The sequence below is a fragment of the Chiroxiphia lanceolata genome, chromosome Z (genome assembly GCF_009829145.1).
Source record: "Chiroxiphia lanceolata isolate bChiLan1 chromosome Z, bChiLan1.pri, whole genome shotgun sequence".
Taxonomy (NCBI): Eukaryota; Metazoa; Chordata; class Aves; order Passeriformes; family Pipridae; genus Chiroxiphia; species Chiroxiphia lanceolata.
Window position 1 is genome coordinate 19,944,928 of NC_045671.1, and position 25,980 is coordinate 19,970,907.

The 25,980-nt window shown below is 42.0% G+C and overlaps 1 long non-coding RNA gene across 3 annotated transcripts; it reads right to left on the reverse strand.

Annotated features, from left to right (window-relative positions):
- Positions 1–508: 508 nt before the first annotated feature.
- Positions 509–23,074, reverse strand: LOC116780882. 3 transcript variants are annotated; one of them, XR_004354690.1, is made up of 4 exons: positions 21,018–21,155; positions 9,592–9,810; positions 5,952–6,133; positions 509–2,498 (listed from the first exon to the last, which is right to left on the reverse strand). It is a non-coding gene; the product is annotated as an uncharacterized LOC116780882 (long non-coding RNA). The 3 variants fall into 3 exon arrangements; XR_004354689.1 differs by lacking the exons at positions 9,592–9,810; positions 21,018–21,155 and adding an exon at positions 22,788–23,074; XR_004354691.1 differs by lacking the exons at positions 5,952–6,133; positions 9,592–9,810; positions 21,018–21,155 and adding an exon at positions 22,788–23,074.
- Positions 23,075–25,980: the final 2,906 nt, after the last annotated feature.

Here is a 25,980-nt window from a genome sequence, read left to right on the forward strand (position 1 = left end):
ACTTGGAGTTTTACAAGTCAACAGAAAGCAGAAATTGGTGTTTCTGTCCTGGAGGAGGAGGTTGGGGATGCTCTGTCCCTGGCTCTTCCCATCTCCATCATACACACAACTACTGCCTAGCTTCCCCAGTGTTCAAGAACATAAAGCAGAAATAAATGGAGACTGAACACCAGAAAAAGATATTCAGTTGTGATTATGGCAAGCCCTGGAGTTACAATACATTTTGCATAGCACAGGGAGTAGTTAGGCATTAGCAGAGTGATGGGATACAGTATGCACATGTTTGACATTTCACATCTCTGTGATGCTATGAAATCTTCTGCTGGAACAGTTTAATAAGCCAGAATTAATACAGCACTTTCCTATGAAAATGCAAGAGTATTTTCCTGCTGAAGTTGTCTGGAAGAAAAATGTTCCCCCTGAACAAATCACAGGGGATAGCACAAGTGAGAACTTAAGCCACAACATTGTCAAAGTATAAAAGTTAAATAACTTTAGGGGTTTTTTACCATGTGTCAAAGATGTATGAGGCAATTCCTCAAAATAGCTTGCCTATGCACTTTGTAACACAGGCTGGAATTTCCCTTCTCCTCCACTCTCATTTCACCTCTAAATTCAAACTCTGATGAGCACAATTTGTACAAGACCGTGACACTATAGTAGCACTTTGGATAATTCTATTGTCTAGTTAAACATATATATGTTCAAAAAGATACTAAAATCAATGTGATAGATTTTCAAATGGTCTTGTGGTTCATGTTGCCCACATCGTGTTATTGCATTTATAGTTTATTTTAGAGAAATATTTTTTACAATGGTGCAAAAGGATGAAGTCATGCTGCTCACAGCATTCACTTATTTGTTCAGTTACTACAAGGACCATTTTTAAAATCCTATATTCTGTTACTCAAACATTAGTTTCTTCAATCCGCTGGGAACCAATGCCAGACAAACAACACTGCAAATGACATGTATGCCAGAAAACAAGTGCATCTCTGTGACTACAAGCTGATCTTGCAGCTGACTTACAGCTTTTCACTTCAATATTACTCATCTTTATAACCATTTGTATTTTATTCCTGAGTTCTAAACTTTTCAGAAACTAGAACAAGCAATACAGTGTTATCAAATGTATTGTACAGCTGCAAACACTACCTATTAAATCTGAAGTAATTGTCCTCTGCTTTGTCTTTGCCTGAGGCCCTACTCTATTAATTCTATGAGTGGCAGGCTTTAGGGGTTCCTTTGTCCAGACACTTTTTTATTTAATTCTTACTTCATAAATTGTTCCAGAGTCATGTGCTGTTAGCAGCCTCTGAATCAAAAAAGTGTCTGTTTCCCTGTAGATTTTGCCTGGAATATCAGTTTAATCACAAGTAGTTTTCATGTAGTCTCAACGTTTACTTGCTTTGCCAGACCTGCCTACATATACAAATGACTATCAGGTTTTGAAAGACATAGTTCATGTCTTCCCTTAAATGTCACTGCCATCTGCAGTTTTACTGTCCAGGTACATGACTTTTTTTTTTTTCTTTTCTTCCTTATAAATGTCATTGCCTCTTTTGATCAAGTTGTTCTTGCTCACCGCTGGTGTGGCAGCAGAGCTGGGCACACCATCGTGCTCCCAGCTTCAGTCCTGGCCTGCTGTGGGTAAGGCCACCGAGCCCCCCACAGCACCGTTAGCCCAGCCAGGAGGTACGAGCTTTTGAAACACAGCTATTGCTATCAACCCCCAAATTCTGGGCTGCCATCATGGCCCAGCCCTCAAGCTATGCTGGGTACTTAAGAGATAAGGGCTAAGCAGTTCAATGTATTCCCACGGTCTTAGTCTCTCTGCCTGGACAAGTTGCAGTAAAGCCATCACTTACTGACGATACTGATTGACTGTTTCGATACTGATACCCACTTAAAACCTACTGCTGATGAACATAAACTGTCACAAGGCACTGGGAAGAAATGTCAGTCTTCCACCAATTTGGGCTGGCTGGTAAACAGTAAAATAAATGCAGAAAATTGCGTGTCCTAACTACTCAGTGTGTGTGCTGCCTGGGTCTTCAAAATAGCATCTAAATATGGTTAATTTGTAAAAATACACCATTTCACTTAGGCATTTGACTGGGTCAGATGATTTGTGTCGTGATTTGCGCTAATTAATTTGGGCACTTCTTTAAAAAATCCCATGCAACTTTTAAATAGAAATTGAGAAGGTGAAAGGGGGAAAAGACAGTGAAAGCCCTGCAGCTTGCAGGCCCACCACGCCACTCTGCTGCTCTGAGGCCAGTAGTCATGTCAGAGGTCTGTTCTTCATCTTGCAGTCATCACATGTTGATGTCCTAGAAGGCAATGAAGGAAAACAAGCACCACAAGCACTTCACTTCCTCGATTTAACAGAAGGTTTAACTGGTACATACAGATCAACGGTGAATTTACATTGTCTTTCCAGGCTAACTGCCTGGTATAGATGGCTTCATGGATTCACTGTTATCATTGTTCAGCTCCTGAAAGAAAAAATTATTTTCAGTTATGTTGCTGGAGTCAGGTTTCTAAAACCTGATTATTGAGTCATGAATCCATTCAGTCATGACTCCTTCACTGGCTCGGAATTAATTGCAGTGAAAAAAGAAAGCCAAGAGTTTGTTGAGGGGTTTTTTTATTTTCAGAGGTGTAAGAAATCCTATTGACCATACCCTAAACTTTTGTTGCTAAAAAGAGTGTACTGGGAAACTTATCACAAATTCTAATGAGATTTCTTCCATCTCCCCATAAAATTTGGAGGGACACTGATTTTAAGATACCTTTGATGAGGTTGCATTTTTAACAGAATATATTCCTTGACATAAATAGTCATGCTCACAAAGGAAGACTGTTTTCACTGTGGCTATTGGACCTCAGGATGCATCCTCTTAGTCAAAATAGAGGCTAGTGAGAAGATAAGTGGATGATGCACTCAGCCAAAAGCTGATCTCTTTGAAGACACTTTACAGTGTGTCTGGACTGTACTGTTTCATATATTAATCAGAATGTTTCCCTCCACTCCAAATAAGCATAATCTTAACAGGTAAATAAACACTAACATTCCCACATAGGTCTGTTGTATGCAAGTGAAACCCAGATGTGTATTGGACTAAGTTCTCTGACTTTCGAAATGTTCCAGTCTAAATCTCAGTCAGGTACTTTACTATGTGTATTATATTCCTTACTGGCTTATTCATTTACAGTTCTTGTGCATTTAGATTATAATTTCAGAGGGTTTAGAAGCCATCCCTAACAAAACATCTGGTATTCTTGAAGATATTTTGTCCTGGTATCCTCAGTGTTAGCAGCCACATAGACATCATTAGTTTGCATTTGGTAGAAGCAACTGTGCAACCAAATGAGTTGCTTAGAAATTCACAATAATACCAGGCAATATTATTAAAACTGCTGTTGTATATAAAGTTTGTAAAAAGTTTAAAAGAAAAAACTACTATATGAAAAAGCATTCTCATAACACTCAACTGGAACTGCGAACGCAACTTACATGACGCAAAGCTGTTGTCTATCAAAGCCTTCTCCCAGCAAAAAGCAAAACAAAATTACTAGCACTGTTGTCTTGAAAGAGCATTTTGTATTATAGTCCATAATTGATACGAGTCTTAAATCCCCTAGTACAATAGAGTGATCTCACTTTCGTGACCTTCGCTGGCAGTGCCAGTTATCCAAGCTCACAAATCTTACAGCTTACCTATGAGAAGACCATGAATTCAGACCTCTGCTGCCTTTGTGAAAATGGATATTTCCTGGTTTGAAGACTTTATTACATGCTGCATAGAAAAAATATATGCATTTCATACTAAAATCAACAGAAAATCTGTGCACCCTGCTGCACAAAGGAATGTGTAATTTAACCTGCTGTTCTCTTTGAGCTGCATTAAATTCCAGTTTAGCTGTGTCCCTTTCAAGGTACTGCACATCTCTCTCACTCCTCCTTTGTCTGCTACATAATTTCTTTCTGATTCTCCCCCTGCGAATTTTAACCCATGTGGCCTTTCGCTGTAGCATTAGATAACCTTTCTGGCTACCTTGAAATTTTATCTTATCAGCCTTTTTCTGAACCAAGAAGAGTCTGAAGCAGTGAGGATGCTCCTGTCTCTCAAACCTGTTTAGATCATGTAGCACTTGCTTGCACTTGCTATTTCACATTCTCTGCTTCTATTATTGCTGACTGCACTGAGTATCACCAGACAAGAGGCTCTGTCTAGTTTAAGGAATATGCTTTATGTTGTCATCACTGGACAAAGGAGCCTAAAGTTTTTAAAAAATCCACCTGAGCACCTCTTGAATCTCCTCTTGATCATGCTGTACAGAATTAGACAAAACTCTGCAGAAGGAGAACTCCTTCCAATGATGCGGAAAGAATGATGCTCTTCACTGGCACGTGTGTGGGGAGAAAAATGCAAATTCTCCAGCCTAATTTCTAGTAACACATACAACCAAGGGGGAAAACTCCCAGCACTGTGATACCAGATGCCAGATACACTAAACTGCACATACCTGTGATAAACACAGCATCTTGACAACACTCTACAGAAAGGATGTGTGTATGGTGGTACTTGGTCAAAGGTTGGACTTGATGGTCTTGCAGGTCTTTTCCAACCTTAATGATTCTATGAATCCATAACCTTTTCCATTAACCTGTCTTCTCCTGTGTGCTCAGGAGAAAAAATGGGGTTTGCAGGCTCTCTGAAGGCCTGGAGTCTGAAAGTGAAGGAGTGAGCCCAAGGTCGGTGACAGAGAGCAGAGAGGCGCTTGCCAGCACTCCTCCTCTCTTGACTTGAGCTTGAGTCTTCAATTGTACAAACTGTGTATTTCTCTCACCCAGCCTACATGCTCCCTGTCTTTTCTAGGGTGCTGGAAGAGCTGATATGTTAAGAGGGAAGCCAGAGAGCTATTGAGGTACAGAGACAGAACTGTGAGCCTAAAGTGTTCCTGTGCCCATCAGTACAGTCATAGGAACATCCATGTAGGCCCAGAGCCTTAAATAACCTGTTCCCCCAGTCACTGAAAGGTTCATTCGTGACCATAGGCCAGCTGGTGCATTTTCACTTCTCTGTGAGATTCACTGTGCAATGAGACACTCACATGCTGAGAAGTAGCCTCTCTGTCAGGGTGATTTTTCTCTGAAGGGACTCTCTGTGCTTTGATGAGGGCTATTGTGAAAGGGACATCAAATTTGCAAAATGAAATCAAATGAAGACATGCAATGCTTTTAGTGCCATATAACTGAAAAGAAATATATTCAGAAAAACATAACCAGATGTAGATGTTCCTGGTCGGGTTTGCAAAATCTGTGAAGCAATAACAGGTGTTTAACCCAGTGCATGGATGACATAGAGGGGGAATATTACAATGCGTTACATCTCTGCCATGTGGCTGTGGTGATAGTAATGCTTGCTTATACCTTTTTGGGTCTCGAGCTGCTATTACCACTGTGGGTTCTGAACCACATGGCTGTAGATGTCTGAATTTAACAGAGAAGGGCTATCAGGGTCATGCAATGTTTGACAGCCTGCACAATACACGTCAGAATTTTCTTTTTCTGTACAGTAGTTGCTAACAGGAACATAACAACCTCCTACTTTTTTGTAAATGTTTACTCTCCGAACAGCACGAAGACATTGATGAATGATGAATAGAAGCTCCTTTCTATTGCTCTAAAACTCCACCGGTGTATCTGTACCATATGGGACAGCATTTTGTCTGGCTGATACCCAGCACTTCATGAATCTGCACATGGCATGCAACACAAATGGGAGAAGCTGGATAGGAGCTAGACATAAGCACTTCCCATGCTCTGAGTTCATTAACAATGTCAAAAACATATAGAATTATTGTATGCTGATTTCTCCTCCCAGCGCCCCCCAAAATGTCAGTCAATGAAAAATGGGGAGACAGGGCATGTTTTCACCTACCTAGGGAGTCGTAAGTAATAGAGAACCTGTGCAGTTATGATGCCAATGCAGGAATCACAAGGCCAACTACTACAACCCAATCCAGGACATAATGGCAAAGCATCTCTTCAGAAAAGATGGAAGATTTCTCTTGTTAGGAATGGGGTAACCAGTAATATTCAAATGATTGTGTGCATTCTCTTCTGGAAGGAAAACAAACACACATACAAAGTTCTACAAGGTAAACCCAACTAGTTGCAATCGTCTGATTTTGGGTTAAATATCTGATTCATTTGATTTAGGACTTGGGGTGTGGGTTTGTGGGGGCGTGTTGCTACCCAGAGCAATTTAGTTCAAATATTCAAATTGAAGAAATTCATTAAAAAGCACATGCTCTGAAATAAGCAAATACAGGGAAAGCAAAATTGTTATTTGTTGCCCTTTTTCCCACTAGAGAACATAAACTACAGCTGGGGTTTTTTCAGTTTTAATAAAATTGTGATATCAATTCGCCAATAACAGTTATAAGCTCCTGAAAAGTAACAGTGTCTGAATCTCACCTGTGAGAGAAAAAAGACTGTAAAGTCTTTTTAGGAATACTCATAGTATTTGTGCATTAAAATTTGCCAAAATTTTATGAAATAAGATGACAATATGGGGTATGGGACCTTTGAAGTTCTTTGGTGACTATAATGAGTATTAACAGCAGATCAATATGTCTGAAGGCTGCTCTGAAGTTCTGTAAAATCTCTAGGAATGTAGTGTCTATAGGCCTTGGCAGTCCTGCTCACAGTGGTGCGGGACAAGGATGCAGAGCCAGAAGAGCCGGGCTGACAGAGATCCTTACACAAAACCTCTCATCTGTAGAGCTGAGGCTGAAAGGATTTCTTTCCATATTGTTATAGGTTAGAAATCCAGGAGAATTTTTTCTTCCCCCTGCCCCCCCACTGTAGGAAAGACACAGTTTGAATGGAAAGGGGGAAAGGAGTCAATTAGCCTTACAAAAGTATTGCCTGGTCAGACTGCATTCCTAACAAATGGCCCATAAGAGGCTGGGGGGAGAGGGGAGGAGCTTTGGGAGGGAGTGACTGGGTTCTTCTCGGAAGGGGAGAGGTCGGACAGCAGAGTTCTCTCTCTCGGACGGAGGTGGGGGTCTACGTGCGGGCATTTGGAGAGAAGGTCTGGAGGTCTGTCTTTCCGGCTTCTTGTCCTGGTCAGCCCTGACTGCTGGCCTCAACTTGCCTATGAGCTGTCTTTTGTCTCCAGCCCGGACCTGCTGCGTTTTCATTGGAGAGTCTCTGTGTTCGCTGGGAGAAAAGGAGGAGCCTTGAGACACCGTCATCTGAGAACAACAGTGAGTCCCGTGGGGGGTGGACTGCTTTTCCTTCTGCCCTTCTTCCACTGGGGGAAAGGTCTCTGTTTTCTTTTCGGCTTCTCCCACAATCCAAGACCAATCCCCCAGACCCCCCTTCCCACACGGTGACCGCCAGAGCCCAACAGCGCCCCCTGCAGGTCACACAGGGTACTGCAGGCTCTGCACCTCCGGTGACCCAACAGCGCCCCCTGCCGACCGTGATTAGAACTGCGCTAAAGGACAGAGAAGTATTCATTCAGACCTTTTTTTGGTTTTTTTTTTCCTTTTGTTTGAAGGGGACTTTTTGGGTACAGGACTATTGCCTAGGGGGGTTTTTTGTGTTCTATTGCTGTTCTTGCCAACATGCATATATTTCTTAATAAAGGGTTGTTATTTCTTCTGTTTTTTCCACACTTCCTCGATTAAAGCCCCTTAATTTTGAATTCACAATTGCTGAGAGAGAGGAGTTTGGTTTGTCTCATAACTCATCCTCTTCAGCAAACTTTCCAGTCTCTTCAAACTGAGACACATGTTCAGGCCATAACTAAGCAGAGAAATGTGGTACTGTGTTATGGCAGGGAGCAAAACAAGAGTAAAAATATTTTGTTTTGCTAGTAAAAATTCATTGATTTCCAGTGGTTGGGTAAAAAATGAAAGGAAAATCAGACAAACGAAGGCTCATCTCCTTTGTGTTACAGTGGTGGTTGGAAATTTGTGTTTTAAGTATTGAAACCTAAAGGAAGATCATCAAATTCCCATTCCGGAAAAGAAAGATAAATGAAATCGCTGCATCTAATCATTTTTCCTCATCAGTCTTGTCTGTGACTGAGATGACATTTTGAGTATGACAGAAATACATTCTGCTCTTGTTGTAAGACTCTGCTATAACAGACTTTGATATAAATCTGTGCTATCATGCTTCCTTGTGCCATTAAAACTCATGACAACCTGGTTACAGCTACATAATTTGCAATATTCTGAAGTCAATTGCAGATATTGCTGTACAGGGTTGTTTACTATTATTTTCATGTTTTCCCATATTATTGGGATCCAGTTTCTGAGAAAGTGTGTTTTAGGATTTTTTTAATGTTATTATACTATGTTATTATATTATTCCCTTTCATCGTACCCCTATTTTCCCTTATTTTCCCTATGCCTTTGAACCCTGCATTTCTATTGGCCAGTTGCTGCTGCATTGGAGTACCAACCCTATATGGCCATTTCTTCCTTACATAGATATACTCCTCCCCTTGTTCTCCCCATATGGTCGTAGTTTGCATACTCCACCCTTGCTCTTCCCCAGTTACTCCCCTTGTTCCAGCAAGTTCTGCTCCTGCCCTATAAAAGGCAGGAGCCATGTTAATAAAGTGTTCCATTTTACACCTAACATCGAAGTGTCCAAACCCTCATTCCTATTGGGCTGTCGAGGACGCTGAGAGAGCCTGTTTCCCATACCATATTGCATACAAAATGTAATTTTGGTCTTTAGATATTTAACTTTAAAAAGTAGGTTTCCATTTTAACCTAAATGATTGAACATTACTTAATTTTTCAAGTCCAATTCTTCCAAGCAATTCCAATAGCTTAAAATATGACTTATAAAACTGTTGAGAGTGAATGGCATGAACAGCCTTACCCATGTCAGAATTTATGAAGCTCAGCCATTTGGATCTGGTTTATGCCACCTTTACGTGTGTCCCACATAAAAGTCATCTAATATGCTGCACAGCCTCTGCTCCCAGGATCAAAAGGAAGTGTCAGGGCTCCACCTCCATTCCCTTTACACTCCCTTCCGAAAATCAGGCTTTTCACAATATCTCCCACTTACATGCAACTCATTCACTTACAAACCCTTAAGTCTTATTTGCTCTCTTTTACACCTTCTTTATACTTAGCCCAGATAAGATCAAAATGCAAAAAAAGGAAACCTGAATAAGATCCAGGAGAAAGAAGAGGAAATAAATATATTTTTATCAATTTTGTAAACCCTTCCCTAAAATTTTGTTGGACTGACAAATCTCTTATTTTAAATGCAACCTTTTAAGAATTTCAGGGTTTATTATGGACGGAAAAAAAACATGTGCTGCCAAAACCACTGTGCCTGAGGAAAGAAACAAGAGTTTAAACAGGTAGGGGGAATTCTGCTTTCATTACTCCTGCCTTTTTTCCTGGGGAGAAAACGGGGAAATATTTCTACTGCCTCTCCGTTTCCTCTTCTGTTTTTGTAACTGGCCACTGAAAAAAGGTGAGGAGCTGGGAGCAGAATTTCACATGAAAATAAGGTGTCTGCTATCTTACTCAGCTCACCTCAGGCGTGGGTTTGGAGGCACCTGAAGCTTCATTCCATAGGGAGGTAGTGCATTCTTGTTTCAAATTCTCGGAGTACCAATCCAGTTCCTAATAGACCAAGCCTGTCTCCTGTTTCATTTTTCTCATCTGGCTATGACTTTCAATTAAGGGATTAACATAATGGTACAGGATTTCATCCAGGTGCAATTGAGTTCCATAAACTTCCTAGTGATAGCTCTGGGGAAGGGAAAAAAAGTCTCTTTTAAGCAAAACACAGAGAAGACAGAGTACAAATGAAATGCAGTGCTGGTCAGGGCACGTGAAAGGCAGAATCCATGTTTTTTGAACCCATCAATTTGCAGACACACTGTGACCTCTAAGCCATCATCTGCCTCTGTCAATGCTCCATGGCTCAGCTGTGCAAGGCAATACAATATAGAAGTGAATATCACCTTCTACTTGACCTGATCACCTTGCTCAGGATGAGATGCTTTGAAAGAGTTAGGATCTCCTAGATGCTTTCAATACTTTGAGTCCATTTTCAGTGGACTCAAACACACAATAGTGCTGTAAACCTCCTTCATTTGCGGAGGAGATTAATAGAGGGCAAAATTTGAAAGTCCTGCTGCATTTCTTCATCTTTCAGCTGCAGAATAGAGGCTCTCGAGCAAAAGGGTGTCTCCAGCTGGCTGCAGCCTTGTAGGGACCAGCACCACTCAAACTTTCTTTCATTGTCAAAGTGCCCCATAAAAACACAAAGTAGGCAGTGAGAACTAGAGAAGAATTGGCACAACTATGCTAGTTTAAAATATGCTGCAAATATTTCACTAGATGTCCAAAGTGAGATTTACGCTCACCATTCATTCCAAAGTATGTATAATCATTTATCCAATGTCATACACTAGAAACTAGCACTTTTTTCAAAGCAAATTGTTCTGCATTCAGTCAAAACATGTGCCCTGCTTACAATCACATAGGATCTCATAAACAACTCATTCCAGTGTGAGTCCTGTATGTTGGAAATATGCATTAAACCTAATTCACAGTCTTTTGTGATAGAGAAGACAGCATATTTTGGTGATTTTTCTTGCTGATTTTTCATATTAATGGGGTTGAGTCTGCAAAGGCATGTATTAATGTAGAGTACATATATATATACAACCATTTGAGGGCCTAAATATTTTTCAAAATGTTTACTAAAGACCCAAAAGCTTAACCATTCACATTCGAATCTACATAATTTTCTTTATTATTTAAAGGTCATGTTCTAGTTCTAGTTCAATCACAATAATAATCAATCAACATAAGCTCCAGATAAGGACTGTCTGACAGATGGATATTAGAAGAAAGATCTTCTTCATGCATGTTTTAAAAATTTCACCATTAATCTTGCCATGGAATCTCAGTTAAATTATTGTGGAATATGACATCAAAGTTATCCGGTGATCAACAATGTGACTTATTTTCTGACAAGTACAACATTGTCATTTTTATCTGATGGTCACCACATCTTCACACAAAAATAGCTCTCTCATTTTTCTTCTCTCCCCTTTTTTCCCCCCCACCTTGACTACAGTGCAGATTTGTATTCTTGGCACTCTCATCCCTGTTTTATGAGTTTTAGGAAAGTCCAACTGTCATTTTGTCCCCAGAAGCAAAGCAAAGCAAACGCTGCCTTAAACGGTTAGCAACACAATTTAGCTGCCCTGTAAACAGTAATTTTAGCTCCGTGATATGTGGCTGCTGGTTCAACATTCAAGTAATGAAAATGACATCATTATCACGCAACTTTAGATGATGAAAAGTGGCCTACATTAGGGAACGCTGTGAACACAAAAAATCCTCAGTTATCAGTCATCACCATTGTAAGGTACTTGCCTCCATCTGCAAATTTGGACCTACAATGAGGCTGAACTTGTGAGGGAAAGAAGCACACTTTCCAAAGGATATTTGTATAATTAAGCAGAAACACCTCTGCGCTTCTAAGGAGGATCATTGTGCAGAGGCCAACAAAAGCCTAAAGGTTAAGACATTTCAACCATGACAGAAGTGTAAGGATCTCCAAGGAAAATGGGCTTAGAGACACTGCGGCTGTCAAAAGTAGAAATTTTGGGTGATTCTTTTTCAGAATTAAATTCACTATTTTGTATCCAAATTCTTCTGCAGGTTTTCTGTGTACTGTAAGGACACTGTAAGTTTGCAGAGATGCTGTGCTGCAGAAGCATGTTCGTTGTGGTAGCTGTCACTCCAAAGGTAACACCGAAGCCTTGAGAAGTATGAGCTCTCACAGAACCAGAACTCTAAAGGAGAGGGCTCCCAAAGGCAAAGGCTGTGGAGGTGCTTGCATGAGTCATACTGAGATTGCACAACAGGGGCCAACTCTCCAAGACCTACCATACAGTGGGGAAGAGTGTTAAGCAAGGAATGGGATTTCAAACTGAACCCAAGAGCCAGCTAATCAGAAGATGCTGCAACTTTTTGGGGGAGAGAGGGGTAATTTCTGCAAGCTTGTAGCTTCCCATCTGTGACTAGGTGGGACATAGGAACATTAAGGAGCAAAGGGAAGGTTGTCCTCAAAGCATGTCTCTGTCTAATAGAGGGAGCCCTGGAAAGATAGCCTGTCCTTAGGAGTTTTAATTTAGTATCTCCTTGGTAAGAATGAACTGAGACTTTGGGAAATGCTGAGTAGCTCAAGCTTCCTTGTATATTACAGAAATATTTTAATTACTGAGTGGTTTAGGGCCCAACATAGCAAAGGATCTGGGTATCTGCTCGAGCAGTAATGGGCTGTCAAGGTCCTTCGTCCTGTCCCTCACTGAATGGTTTCGTTTTATATCCACCTGTCCTGTTTCAGCTCTCCTTGCTCTATTATTTGCATGGGAATGGGATTAAGTCTCCAAAGTGTACCCTTCTACAAGACTTAGCCTCCTACACAAATGAGGGACATTTGAACACGTTTGTCCTGTAGGTACAAAACTTTAAGCTCTGCAGTGTCTGCAAGATGTACCTCAGGTAAAAATAAGGAAGTCTTCCTAGGTTGCTCTGGGACTGTGAAGCTGCAGAGTGAAAACTGGATAATGAAATCCCAGGTCTCCTGAGAGATCACTCCGCACACCATTTTTCAAGCTGGAAGGGTCCTTGAGTCCAAATATCACCTTTCAAAAAGAAGAAGGGAGAGAAACCCTTTTTCCTCTTTACAAAGCTTAAGTGAAATATTTTGTGAATATTTTCTGCTATATAAACATAAAGATGCCACTGACCTTCTTAACAACTTGTTTACGTGCCAGAATAAAGGGTTTTCACCCTTAGAAACATGCCAGTAATATCTTCTTTAAAAAGTGAAATCATGAAAATGTCAAAGCAAGTTAGTTTCAACTGTTTTCTTACAGAAACAATACAGAAATTTCAAAATATTTCTTCCTTCTCTGTTCCTAATAGCTTGAATGGGACTACTGTATACTCATGAAATCCAGCAAAATATAATTTCTCTGCCATCTCCATCTTCCAGGATCTTAGCACATATTCCAGTTGTATATTCTTAGAATTTCTCTACACAAGGTAGGAAATTACAGAACTGCAGCTGTCATTTGTGTTTTGCTTTGTTTAGTCTTTTTAAGAACATTTCAAGAATGATTTTTATCCCAGTGTTTATTAAAAAAAGCTTGAAAATGTGACTCATAGAGGCTCAGAAGCTGGCAACTGAATAAAAGGAAATACAGATTTACAGCTCTGTAATTCCAAAGCCAGTGCTACACATGGTGAAACGGGACAAGAGAAAGTTGACACATGGGTTTTGCAGGCAGAGGCTCTACCTGGGGCTCCACTTCACAGTCCAGGGAAGCAGCCAAGTATGTCCTGAGATCTTTGCCTAGTGCCAGCCCCAGGGCTTGGGCTTGTAAAGCTGAGAGGCACCACAGTAGAGCCATACACTTCCAAAAAATCCCTTTGTATTTCTTTCTCCGTATTGCATTTTTCAGTACCATAAACAAGCAGAAAATTCTGGTTTTTGCTCAGAAGAGCAAACATTTATTCCTGTACGCCGAGCTTTAAAATTGATTTTCTCTGCTTATCATTCTCACTGCACTTAACAGACCTGTAACCTCCCCACTGGAGAGTGAAGACACCTCAGAGAGGAAGCCTCAGAAGTGTGTCTGGGGAGGTGCAACTCAGAGCTGCTGAGTCTTACTTGCTTCTATCCTCTGGCTGCAGAGGGGACCTCTAGGAAAGGCCAACTTGCTTCTCTGCTTAAAACTTTGAGCTCCTAGTTGTGACACTGCTTGGGAGAAAGATTAAAAATATGGCTCCTTGCAAGCCCAGGGACACCTTTTCCAGGGACTTCGATGAGACTCAGCACTAGGGCAGAAGGAGCAACTCTTTAGGTGGGGGAGGTAGAGAAATTCTCTGTATGTTTTTTGGCAAGATGAGTAAATGAGAGAAACATGGGCTACCACATATACTAGCATTCAGGAGCAAGGAGATACAGTGCAGTGAGGGTAAGCAAGAAGAACTGTCAGATTAGCAAAAATAATGATACAATAGCAAATGGTCAGAAAAGGATTCATTGGGTTGGTAGAGAGGGAGAGAAACCTCTTCAGCTGCAGGGATTTAAATGGTAGCTGCAATTATTTTATTGATCTATTACGTGCTTTGACATTACCTTTGGAAATCTATCGCTAGGAAACTTTTTAATGGGTAAAGATCTTAAAAAATGTTGCTTCCCGAAGGGAAGAACTCTTTCTGGCAGTGCCTTTGGTGTGCCTGACCTTGTCCTTCTCCCAAGAAAGCTGACTCAGTCCCTGACTGATGAGTTTGGGCTGAGGGGTACACTCAGAACAACGACAACCCCCAGGCTGCTGCTCATTTCTCAATCTGATATTGAACAGATTTAGAAATTTCACCAAGACACATCTAGCTAATTCACCAGCTTCACTTTACGGCATCATGATGCGGGAGCTACTGGACATGCAGAAAGGCCATTGATAGCATCTCCTAATGCCTACAGTGGGAATTGATGCTCCAGGCCACTCACTGGCCTCCATCTCTCCTTCAGACCCCAAGCAGTTCACATGCCCCACGCTTCTGGGACTGAGGGCAGATGTGTGTGTTAGAGCTGTCTGGCTGTTAACAAGGGAAAAGGCTTCCCTGCTGCCTCCCCTTTGCATCTGGTGTAGCTCATCTGAAGTCTTTCAGCAGTCTCCCCTTTTAATTTTTCCTCCATGCTGCTGAAGTTCATGAGGAGGTATCAAAAGAAAGGACCCACAGGCCCTAAGTGCTTTACAGATACCCAAATGCTCCACTTTTAAGAACACTGCAAAATAGCAGGATGTATCCATGCATATCCAGAGGTTTGGGCCAAAACACTTCTAAACCCGATATTCCGCTGTCCTCTAAGAACTGATATCAGTAAGGTGTTGCCAGCCAAACTCTCCTGCATCTCATTCACCAGAAGGAAAAGGGGTTGAAATGTTTCTCGGAGTTATAATCTATATGTTATTAACAAAAATGAAAGATGGAATACATTTAGGTATGCATAGAGTTAAACCATGTTTAAATAGATTAAATAGTTTAGAATTAAATGCTGGGCTTTAATACGCTTCAGCAAGGAGACTATTGAAGAAGAGAGGATATTAATCTCTACCAGTATGTACGTATTCATGAAGCTGATGGAAATTCCTGTGAACAGAAATATGAAAACCATTGACCACTGACCACAATGGCGTTATGACAGAATCCACTAAACAAAGATGGCCCACAACTCTGTATTAAAGAGACCACAATTTCCTTATCTGATTTATCCTCAGACTTCTATTCCTAATAGCAATGATAATTTCTGTCCAGAAAAATAACACCAACTAATAGATTTTGTGGCTGGTCTCTTCTGAAAGACAGGAAGAATGACAGTATCTTGAATTTTCCTCATCCTATCAATATTCGGAGGGAGCAAGGATCTCTTCACTATTACAGCTATGTCATATGCAAATGAAGGAAATTTTTAAAAAAAAAAGTGTAGATTTCTGCAGTAACAGGCAGAGAACAAAGATTCAAATCATAAAACTCTTTGCACAATCTCTAAATTAGCCACAGGTAACCAAAATAACCAAGAAATCATATGAAAGTTTTTTTCAAGTTAAAAAAGAATACCAAATTCACCTGTAGGAAACAGTCCCAGGGAAATTATTCTAGAAAAGAATTTGTTCACTATACATACAGCATTGCATGTCACATGGTCTAATTATAGGAACGAAAGCAACATAGGTATTAGATGGTCTTTTTAAGACTTTAAGGAGTGTGAACAAAGCATATAATTGCACATCAAGCCTGTTGATTAACCAGTTACTAGCTAAAGCAGATTTAGACTTTAAATGAATTTGGTTCTGAATTCTGGGGATTTTTGGGCTAAGATAAACAGTGTTTGAAGATTAATTATCCTTGTCTAAGATGAAGGAACTCATTTCAACTTTGTTAGCATGTCAAAAACTCTGGCTGTTGCATGGGAGAGGGTAAATTGTAAATCTCAGCAGTATTGAACTGACTGATTAAAGTGAATTCTGAGACTCCTAATAACTCTAATCCTCACAGAGAGTGGCAATATTACATATGACATTGTGACAGCACAAATTAATATTTAAATGAAAAACAGACAAACATTTACCTGGAGGAGAAAGTGCACTCTCTCCAAAGGACCAAAGGAGGTCCAGCCGGGCACTTACAAACTCAATAGTGAGGGAGCACAGGAGCACAGCTCTCCATCCACCTTTGCCCAAAGAATAATAAGCAGAAAGTAAAGGTGCTGTATTGTAGCAGCTTCCACTCATTCTGCCACACCATCCTGACTGAATTGTGTGGAAGTGCTAATATGGCATTTTACTTCTCTGTCAGTAGTCCAGCTATAGCCCTGGGCAAGCATTTGGTAGAGGGAAGACTTCAAAAATTCAATAGCTGTCCTGGAGCATGAATAGATTTTCTCAGCAATTTGCCTAGTGAGGTACTCAGCTGCCTAATGTCCCCTGCCATATCCAGGAACACATACACTGTGGTGTTGTTGAATGTCCTGTGCCAGCACAGCTGCTGCTGCACCAGAGCTTCCTGTCTCACGTTGGCTTCTCCATTAAACATCCCCAACCTGCCTCTATCAGGAGTCATGCTTTGGCTTCGTGCTGGGAGTGTGCTGGAAGAGAAGGACAAAAGCTTGCTACTAGCTTGCTACTTCCACAGCAAGAAGTACCTAAACCCTAACTTAAACCCTACTTTTATGAGTAGGTGGTAAATCTAGTCAACAAAGGATACCTCTTGGGAAGCCAAAAGCACAAAAAGTACAGCTGTACCACTGCCTGCTGAGCACCCACTCCTCACCTAAACAAAGCATTAGTTTCACTAGACTTTGGTGAAGTGCAGTAAGACCTTTCCTTTTGGCCGCATTTCTTAGGAAGCATGTTTCCACTGAAGTTGGTATAACGCATTTTTGTTTGCAAAAACAAGCAGAAGGGACAAACTCTATTTTTGTAATGCAGGAGCCCGGAAGAGGTCTGGACCTCCTTGTGTCAAATGCTGCAACAGCATGGAGGAAGACAACCTGTGCTTCACATGCAAAATAGATGCAAGGGTGCAGAAAATGATGAAATAAATGAAGGACTGCAGATTGCCTAGAGAAGATGGCAAGTCCAATGGGATTTCCAGAGTCCAGAGAGGCAAAGCAGATCTAGCAGAACCTACGACTTGGGGGACCAGTGCCAAAAAAAAGGTTGCTAGCTGCTACCACTGAACAATGTCCCCTTACATCTCTCAGGTCTGGTTGAGCCTGACTTCTTTGTTTCCTTTCTCGGGCCAACAAGTAATATGAGGCATCCAGAGCTTCACGGAGGAGTGAGCTGCAAGCCCCAGCCAGCATCACTGCAGGTGAAATGTCTGGCCTCAAAAGGAGTTCACCATCCCATTCATCCCATTTTCTGAATTAACTGGGTTGTGGGACAATGACAATTACTAATGACAACTACTAATGACAACTACTCCTATTCATAAAACACTCAGTGTGGACGGTCCACACCTTTACCCTAAATAAACCATGAGATACCTCTGTGTGTTCAGTTCCTTCCCCTCAAAATTGTTTCCTTGAAATGTCTGGTGCTTGAAAAAATTGGTACTTCAACCAAATCCCAGCAAGCATGCGATCCTCTCCTGTGAACCTACACTGGGTATTGGTAAATTCAGAGTCATGGATTTATTCCCATTAAGGTTTATTTGGTTTTATATATTACTATTTTATTACTTCAACTTAAGCCTGACTTGGAGTCCAGTCTTGGAGTAAACCTCATTTTGCTAGGTGTTGGAAAAAGACATGGCTATAGTGTTCCTTGCTTATTGCAACTGGTGGACCTGATTTACTGCTGGAGGGCAATGTACTGGCTTATCCCCCACTTCCAGACACCATAGGCAAGTGTCTTTTGGTCATGCAGATGTAGTACACATATGTTATAAGCTTCAGGTGAAAGACAAATTAAGCTGCAGCATGGCAGAGAAGAGATTTAAGACCATCTTCAAAAACAAGACTCTTGGCAATTGCTGCTGCATGCAGCCCTCCCGTGTCTGATGGATTCTTAGCACAGAGACTTGAGGGACAGTACACATCTCTTACATACAGACATTACTTACAATCAGGGAATTTTAAAGAAAACAAAACCCAAGGATCCAAACCCTTGGATCATTAACACTGACCTAAGCAAACACCCTTATGCAAATAATTTTTGGAAGTAGAGGAGCCAGCTTTTTCTCTCCATCCTCTCCTCTCTAAGTCATACTCTCACATTTCCACTAGTCAGCCAAAGGTAGGGAAGATTCATATCTTGTGTTTCAAGAAGCTGGTCTGCAAGCTGCAGAACTCACAAACCTGGGTTTCCCATGAGCAAACATCCTGTTGCAAAGCATCAGCTGCTTGTTTTCTTTCTGATTTTAAATCCCTTTCAAAATATCATCCACTGCTTTCAGTCTCTGCCAGTGCCCCATCTCCAGCTCGGCTGGTAGAAACCCACTCTGTGGCTGGGTCTGAAGAAGAGACGTATGGCCAGTAGCTGTACACTCACTTCTTACAGTAGGGACAAAGAAAAGGGATAACCACAGCAGGAGGATCAAAATATGGTGGGGCAGGGGGAATGAGGGGGTCGTCCCATACTCCCCGCCTTCCCTGACGAGCCACGGGCTGGTGGGCTTACTGCAGCTGGAGCTGCGGGGAAGCCAGGTTCATTTGTAGTTCCAGCAGATCCTCACTGAGCCAGGGCTTGAAGCTTGGACAGGTTTGCACAAAAAAGGTGGAATTCCCTGTGCTGACTGTCTGCACTCCCATTCCAGAGGGCACAACACAAAAGCACATTTTGGCTTTTCCTCTTTACCTTAGATACCTGTTTGTGTACTTAAATACCTATTCACCCTGTCCCATCTGACATGAACTCAACAACCAAGATTACACTGGCTAAGGAGGCACTGCATGGTTTAAGACCATGGCAGCCAGTACCCAGCCACACTGTGAAACTGCCCCATGTCAGCAGTCCTGGAACCATGCAGGAACTAACATAGCTGGTACTGTCAGCCACATAGGACTAATTTTGGTAAGAGATGAAGTCTACAACATATCTACAACTACAAACTTAGTGCAATGGGTGGTACCTCTCCTAATCAGTGCAGGGAGAGTCAGGTTATAACTAAAATGTGTTTGTGCAGTACGAACCAGCCCAGGATGACCACAATCTTTGAGTATCCAGTGGTACTGTTGGCCTATTTACCTACATCCCTTATGTTTGTAGCTACTGCTACCACTCCAGATAAAACAGCACCACCAGATAGACCTGGCCAGCCATCTTCTGTCCCAGAAGTGTTCTCCTGTTCAGTCATGTAGTGCTTGTATCCTGATAACCTGCAGTTGGCAGTGAGTCCATTGCTTTGTGCACCTAATTAATCTCAACAGCTACATTACATGGTAGAGATTGAAGCATCTCACCTGGTGGAGAAGTGCTATGGGTTTACGAAAGTGCCAAGGGAATTTTCAATGGCATTGGTACAGTACAATGAGGAAGGTTGCCTGCTGTTATTTGGTGGAGGGTAATCTCTGTTGGGCTAGCAGATGACGGAAAATAATGTATTCTGGGTGCAGTATAGTGCTAGTGCGGTGAACTGCCTTGCCTGGGTATCTTAACTCAGGAAAAGCAACACAGCAGCATTCCTGGCAGCTCTGATTCCAGTGCTTGCTTTGAGCTACCTGCTGTCTTCCTGTGCCACTGGTGCAGCAATGTGCTGTGTGGTCCCACTTTTGTGGCAGTACTGCTTGGAGGAGACCTCAGTCTTGCCATCCTGCTTTTTTACCTGAACAGTTACTACCTTTAGCACTTCCCATTTTTGCCTCTCAAGACTGCCCATTGACTGAATCTCTCATCTCCACTTTGAGGGGTAGTAAGACCTGTGGGCCATATAATCCTGTTTTAAAGGTACAGCAAGATCTACTTAGGAAAAAGAACTGGTCTTCATGGAAATATTCAACAGGATGAGAAATTACAAGACCCACGACCAGTGAAGCCTGTCCCTAACTGAGCAAGGAGCTGAGTTAAAAAGCATTTGAGTGAGGTATTCCAATTCTGAGGAGCAGGAGAGAGAGAGCTCATGAGCCCCCTTATCCCATAGTATCTGAACAATAGATATCTATGACATTAAATTTAGAAGGCATTACAAACGATATTGCTTTTCACACTGAATAGAGAGCCTGTAGTCTTCATGAATGCAGACATTCAATGTAAAGGATGTGTGAATGGATTTTTAAAAAACATTGGCCTATTTAATCATCACTGGCTTTATCTAGTGTTAAGATAATCCAGGGCTGGATTTCATTCTGCAGAGTTGCAACTGATTACCTCTGGGGGTACCTGTGGGACCTCTGTTGGAGAACTGCACCACTGGCTGAGTGTATCTAATTTTTTTTCTTCTTCTGAGTCTTTATATCTCCAGAGGTGTGAGGTCAGAGCAAATGGGATAACATTGGAATGGGAAAGCTAGAAGTCAGATCCAAAAGGGAATTTACACGTCAAGATCTTCCTTATTTGTATATCCAATACGACATTGAACTCAGAAGGAAGTCAGTACCTAAATGTCTGGATAGGTCTGATCCTGTTAGCTAATGTAGCAGTTGTGAAATGCATGTACTCTACACAACTGAGACAGGAAGGAAAGTGATTCCTGTTATCTTTGCTCACAGGGAACTCAAAACACCCTCTGCTATAATTTTAAAGGCACCTTAAGAATTGCTTCCAGTTGCTCCCAGTGTAATGCTCCTGCAGCTGAAATCTCTACTGTCTTTTGTTAGCTGTGCCCAAGCACAATTCTGCTGCACCATGTAGCTTATACCAATCGTGTCACCGCTACCTGGAGGGCTGGGAAGCTGGAGGTTCGAATTTGGGCCATCTCACCCTGTGCTTGTGTTTCCTCCCTCTGTACCTCTTAACTCTCTGGATGGACTTTAGAGCAAGTCAGTTGGAAAATAATAGATGACAGAGGTATCCTCTTAGAAAGGTGGAGAGTTGCTAAAGTGCAGGAGTGGGCTGTTTCCTGCCTCTCCTCACACCTGCTGTGATGCGGATGGTGGCAAGGCTGTGACCTCAGTCATGCTTTGTCTGGAGATCCTTCTTCCTTTTCAACTCCATCTTGCTCCTGTGCACTGCCTAAACATTACTTGCTGGAACAGCAGCACTGCAGCCCTCCTGCCTTCCTTCCATTCCCAGAGACCAAAGCCCCTCAGAGGTCAGCCTAAGAGAGGTTTGGAAGTTCTGGGTCGTTGCATGCAGAATCTCTGTAAATTCAGCAAGCTACAATGTGTCTCTCTCTTTCTGTGACTGTCCCAATGGCTTGCAGTTTCCTGCTGAGGCAAAATTGATTCACACATGAACATTCTGTGTACCCAGTGCCCCTGCAGAGGGGCTGCCTGTTGCATGACTGCTTATTTCTTATTGCAGGTCACTGAAATAGTAGCTTCTGGCTGCCAGTGGAGCTACCTGAAAACAGTGCAGACCTGGGTATACCTGGGCATAGTTGAGTATAGGCCTGGCCTCTCACTCCTTTGCTGTTTTGCAGCGTGACTCACCTGCCCCCAGCTTTGCAGAAAAAAATAAATCACAACTGCAACTCCAGGCGGTAGTGTTGAGGGCAGAGCTGAGCAGATCACAGCCTCCTGAGACACCATGTCCTGATCAGGCAGGATTCAGCGACAGAAGCAGCTCAGGATGCCTTTGGGCACCCCTTTAATTTCTTAAAGCAGAACCTATTCCCAGTCCCACAGCAATGCTCTCACAATCTACCTTCTCATTTTGCATTTCTGGTGGGAGTTGAATGTACCCAAGCCGCAGTACACTGCAGCACAGGCAGCTGCAGGTGAAGAAGGTGTGTCAACCCTGGTGTACAACAGCTAGGAGAAACATATGTCTCTGGATCCCTGGCACAGACTGGAGCCTCTGAGGACACGGAGACTCTCAGCAGCATGTCAGTGATCAAATAAATACTCTGGATGGCTTCAGCTGAGAGAAAACTGTGCATCTCAGTTCTGCTATGTGCTGGAGAGGATTCTGGCTGTGAGCGGTGGTGGCTACAGCAGCCAATTCCTCAGTGTCACCAGGACAGGGGTACCCAGACCTCCCCATCCAAAACCATTACTTGTGACAAGGTGCTCTGACACCCTATTGGGACACCCACCACCTGCCCATTCCCCATCAGGCATTGTACTGCCAGTCCTGTGAAACGTGAGATTCAAAGGCTGAAATGAGTAATTTATAACCTCAGACAGAACTGGTGGCACCTCCTTTTAAAAAGTCTGCACAATATTTTCCATTGTAAGAGTCTGTTTCTAGTTGCTTCTCTTTTTGTTAAGCATATCAACCTCAAGCTTCCGTTTTATTTAAATTTGCCTTATATTTAAATTATTTAAACAATGTAACCGTTGTTAAAAGTGAGTGGCAAATACTTTTTTAAAAATGGATATATATACATATAGGTGTAAAATTTGAAAATTTTGTGCCATATTGGCACAATAATTATACATTTCCCATTCGCCCCTAGAGCTTTTTGCTAGAGCTAGATAATTAAGCTCTCCTTCTAGCTATGTTCTTTTAATGAAATGGTGCATGTAACACAGCTTGGTATTTATTAATGATAATGAGTTTTTAAAACAATTTGACACAGCAACTCACCTTTCACTTGTGTAGTTGTGGTGCATGTCCAACATCATTTCCAATTTAATGATGCCATGCATCTTGGGTCAGTCTCCTTTAGAAGGCAGTCTCCACCTGCAGTCAGACCATGCTGAATGAAAAGCAGGTCCAGTGTTGAACTAACTGGAGTAGATGCCCGCTTTCCCCTCCCTTTGAGGTGCTGCTGGTATTTTATTAATTTTTAGAACAAGGTCACAAGTTTATTTGCCTGCTGAATGTAAGTTAGGTTCCTCGCATCTTGTAGGCAAGTAAACACAAGCCTTCAGTATCTGACACTCCCAATATTTCTTAACAGAGGGAAGCAAAAATGTAAACCTCAAATTTACAAGAGCCAGTCAAAGTTACATATTAATACCTCAGTTGCTTGAGATGAGATGGTTTGATAAGCACAGATCAGCTCTCTGTCACAGAGACCATGGCAGTCAAAACCGTGCTGATGGCTGCCTGCTCTATTAAAGGGCTGTCATGCATGAGCTACTTCAATGGTCATTTTTTTAAAGATTATGGTTTCCACTGCAAACTCTCTTAAAGTGACTCTGATGCACAGGATACATTCTTGAGAATATCACTATGACTTGATGCAAGGGGATGCAATACAGTTCTCTTCTCCTGGGAGACAAGTTCTGGCTCAGAGATCCCTGTTTTGGCTGGGATGGGACTGAAATTACTCTGGTCCCTGATCCCACCCCAGGGACTGAATGCACAGCCCTGATTAGGACTAGTTCTGGAGAACTAGAGGTATTTCGAAGGCATGTGAGGTCCAGCTCCAATGACATGACAATAGTGAGATGAAGGCACAATGAATGGGTATACCCTGCTACATTACGGCTGCAGGGTGATGTGGCTGCACAGGTAGCCAAAGACACATCCTACCATCCATGAGCTGCTGCCATCCCATCTAATGCCAGAAACTATAGGGGCTTTCCCCTAGCTGCAGACTCAGATTCCTGGCTTTGTCCTGCCTCCAAGGAACAGAGCCAGCCAGCAGCAGCAACTTCTGCCCTCCGCCTCAAAAGCATGTATGAAGGGTGCAAGACCACATCTCCAGAGGCAGCTACATGCCTGGGAATCATTGTGATCTCCTTATTGCAAATCGTGAAGGTCAAGGGGACAGTGAGACTCTTCAGAACATCCCACCAGTTTGTGAGTGGCTGGGGTTGGGGCAGGTATGGGACCCCAGCAGTCTTACTCAGAGATGCCCTGCTTGGAAATAGGGCCTGCAGCAGCTCCCAGCACTCTGGTTTCTGGTCCCACTGCCTCATGCACCACAGGACCACTGAGCAGCAGGAGTGGAGATGGTTATTAATAAAAGAGAGGAAAACTAACTGTGATGGTTTATAAACTGCACAGGTCCAAATCTGGCTCACCCAGGGGAGTAACTCCAAACTCCACCAAGAACTGAGGTTTTGCACCAGCTGAAGAAAAACTGAGCTTTGCACAAACACTTCTTAACTTTTACATGAGACATCAATGAGTCTAATAAGTCCTTGCATAGGGGATTTACTGTAATATATTATATGTGCTTCATACCTCACCTGCATAAACATCCATGCTAATGTTAAAAATTACAGTTTTCATATTAACATATCCCAGGCACCTCAACCAAGGTGAAATGCTTAATGGCTTTCAGTAAGCAACTGGATTGCAAGAAAGGACGGAATGAGAGAGAAGCTTCTCTAGTAACTGAGACAGACTGCATAAGTGCTATAAGCCTTACAAAGTCATTCTTAAAAAACAAAAAGAAAAAAATCTAAACCCACAAAGTTTTGCATACTGAAGTATTAGTGCTAGACTTCAAGGCTTCCTAATGGAAATTGGCTCTGATTTGTGAGATATGCATTACATCATAGTCTTCTTTTAGGACATTATGTCACTCCTGCTGAGACGCATTATCTCAGCTTGGCCCAGCATTAGCGATTTTTGTGGGCCTACTGCAGTGTTTCCAAAGCACTGCTGGGAACCACAGATTGAAATCTGAAACATTTATCTTTTACAAAGCTGAAAAAAAAAAGAAAGATGTTAACATCAGGCAGCACTGACTTCCTTAACCCTCTCTTGACTCTGCTTCTTACTGGAGTTTGGTTTTGATGTCTTTGGACATGCTGCACAAACGAGGTAACCCTTCAAAGCTCATATTGGAAGTGTTTCTTCCCACTCTCTGAGAATTGCCCTTGCAGCTGCCTAAATAACACCTCCCTGATCTTTACAAGAAGTCAGATGAATCAGACTGTACCTACATACACTGACAACCTATATTCCACAGATATGTCTAAAGCATATATTAAGAATAAAAGGGGAATGTGGCGAAAAGCTTTATGTGATTCATCTCTTATTAAAATTTTACATAGTATCAAGCAACCCCACTATTCTGTTTTTCAGCCTGTACAGGGATAATCCACACCCATACGGGTCTTCACATCCTGATCCTTTTGAGGAAACAAAAGCAGAATTCCAGGAGGCTTATGTTACACAGCAATTTTTACACAGAGAACTGAGTAGATATTATCTCTTCTGACTTCAACTATGAAATTAGAAGCCCATTTCCTCTCGCTGCATCCACAGCAGGATTAGAGGCTGTGTCATGGAGGGAGCAGATAAGTGCGTTCAGGATAAAGCGAGGATATTCCCAAAACTTTGGAGAATTCCAACTCTTCTTTCCACAAAAGCACAGTTGTAAAGAAGGAGCTGTGAATGCTGAGAGAAAATAGGCAACATTCAACCATGACTAAATTACAAATTTGTTTCTTGTTATAAACTAATTGTATTCAGTGGAGGGCTTTAATTTCTCTGCTCTGTTCTTCACTTGTGTGGTGTGTTTCAGTGTTCGGTGCTTAAGGCTGTCTGCTACAGCTGGAGCACATTTTCTAGAAAGATCGCAACAGCGAATGTTTCTGTCACAAAGGCATGATTAGAGGTATAACCAGAACTCGGGAGTCAGGACATCATTTAATCCTTCCGGAAATCTCTTTCCTACTTGGATTGAAAGCTTTTTCTTTCATTCTTTTCTTTTTGGACTGCGAAGTTGGAATAAGACAGCATTAGGAAGAAGAAAAAATCCTTACTTGCACTTGACACCTGCTGTCCCTATCTCCATATTTGCCAAGTGAATTTTCTGACCCAAGCAGTCTACTTGCATAGGGAGTTTTATGGTTGGTGGTCCAAGCACTTTTAA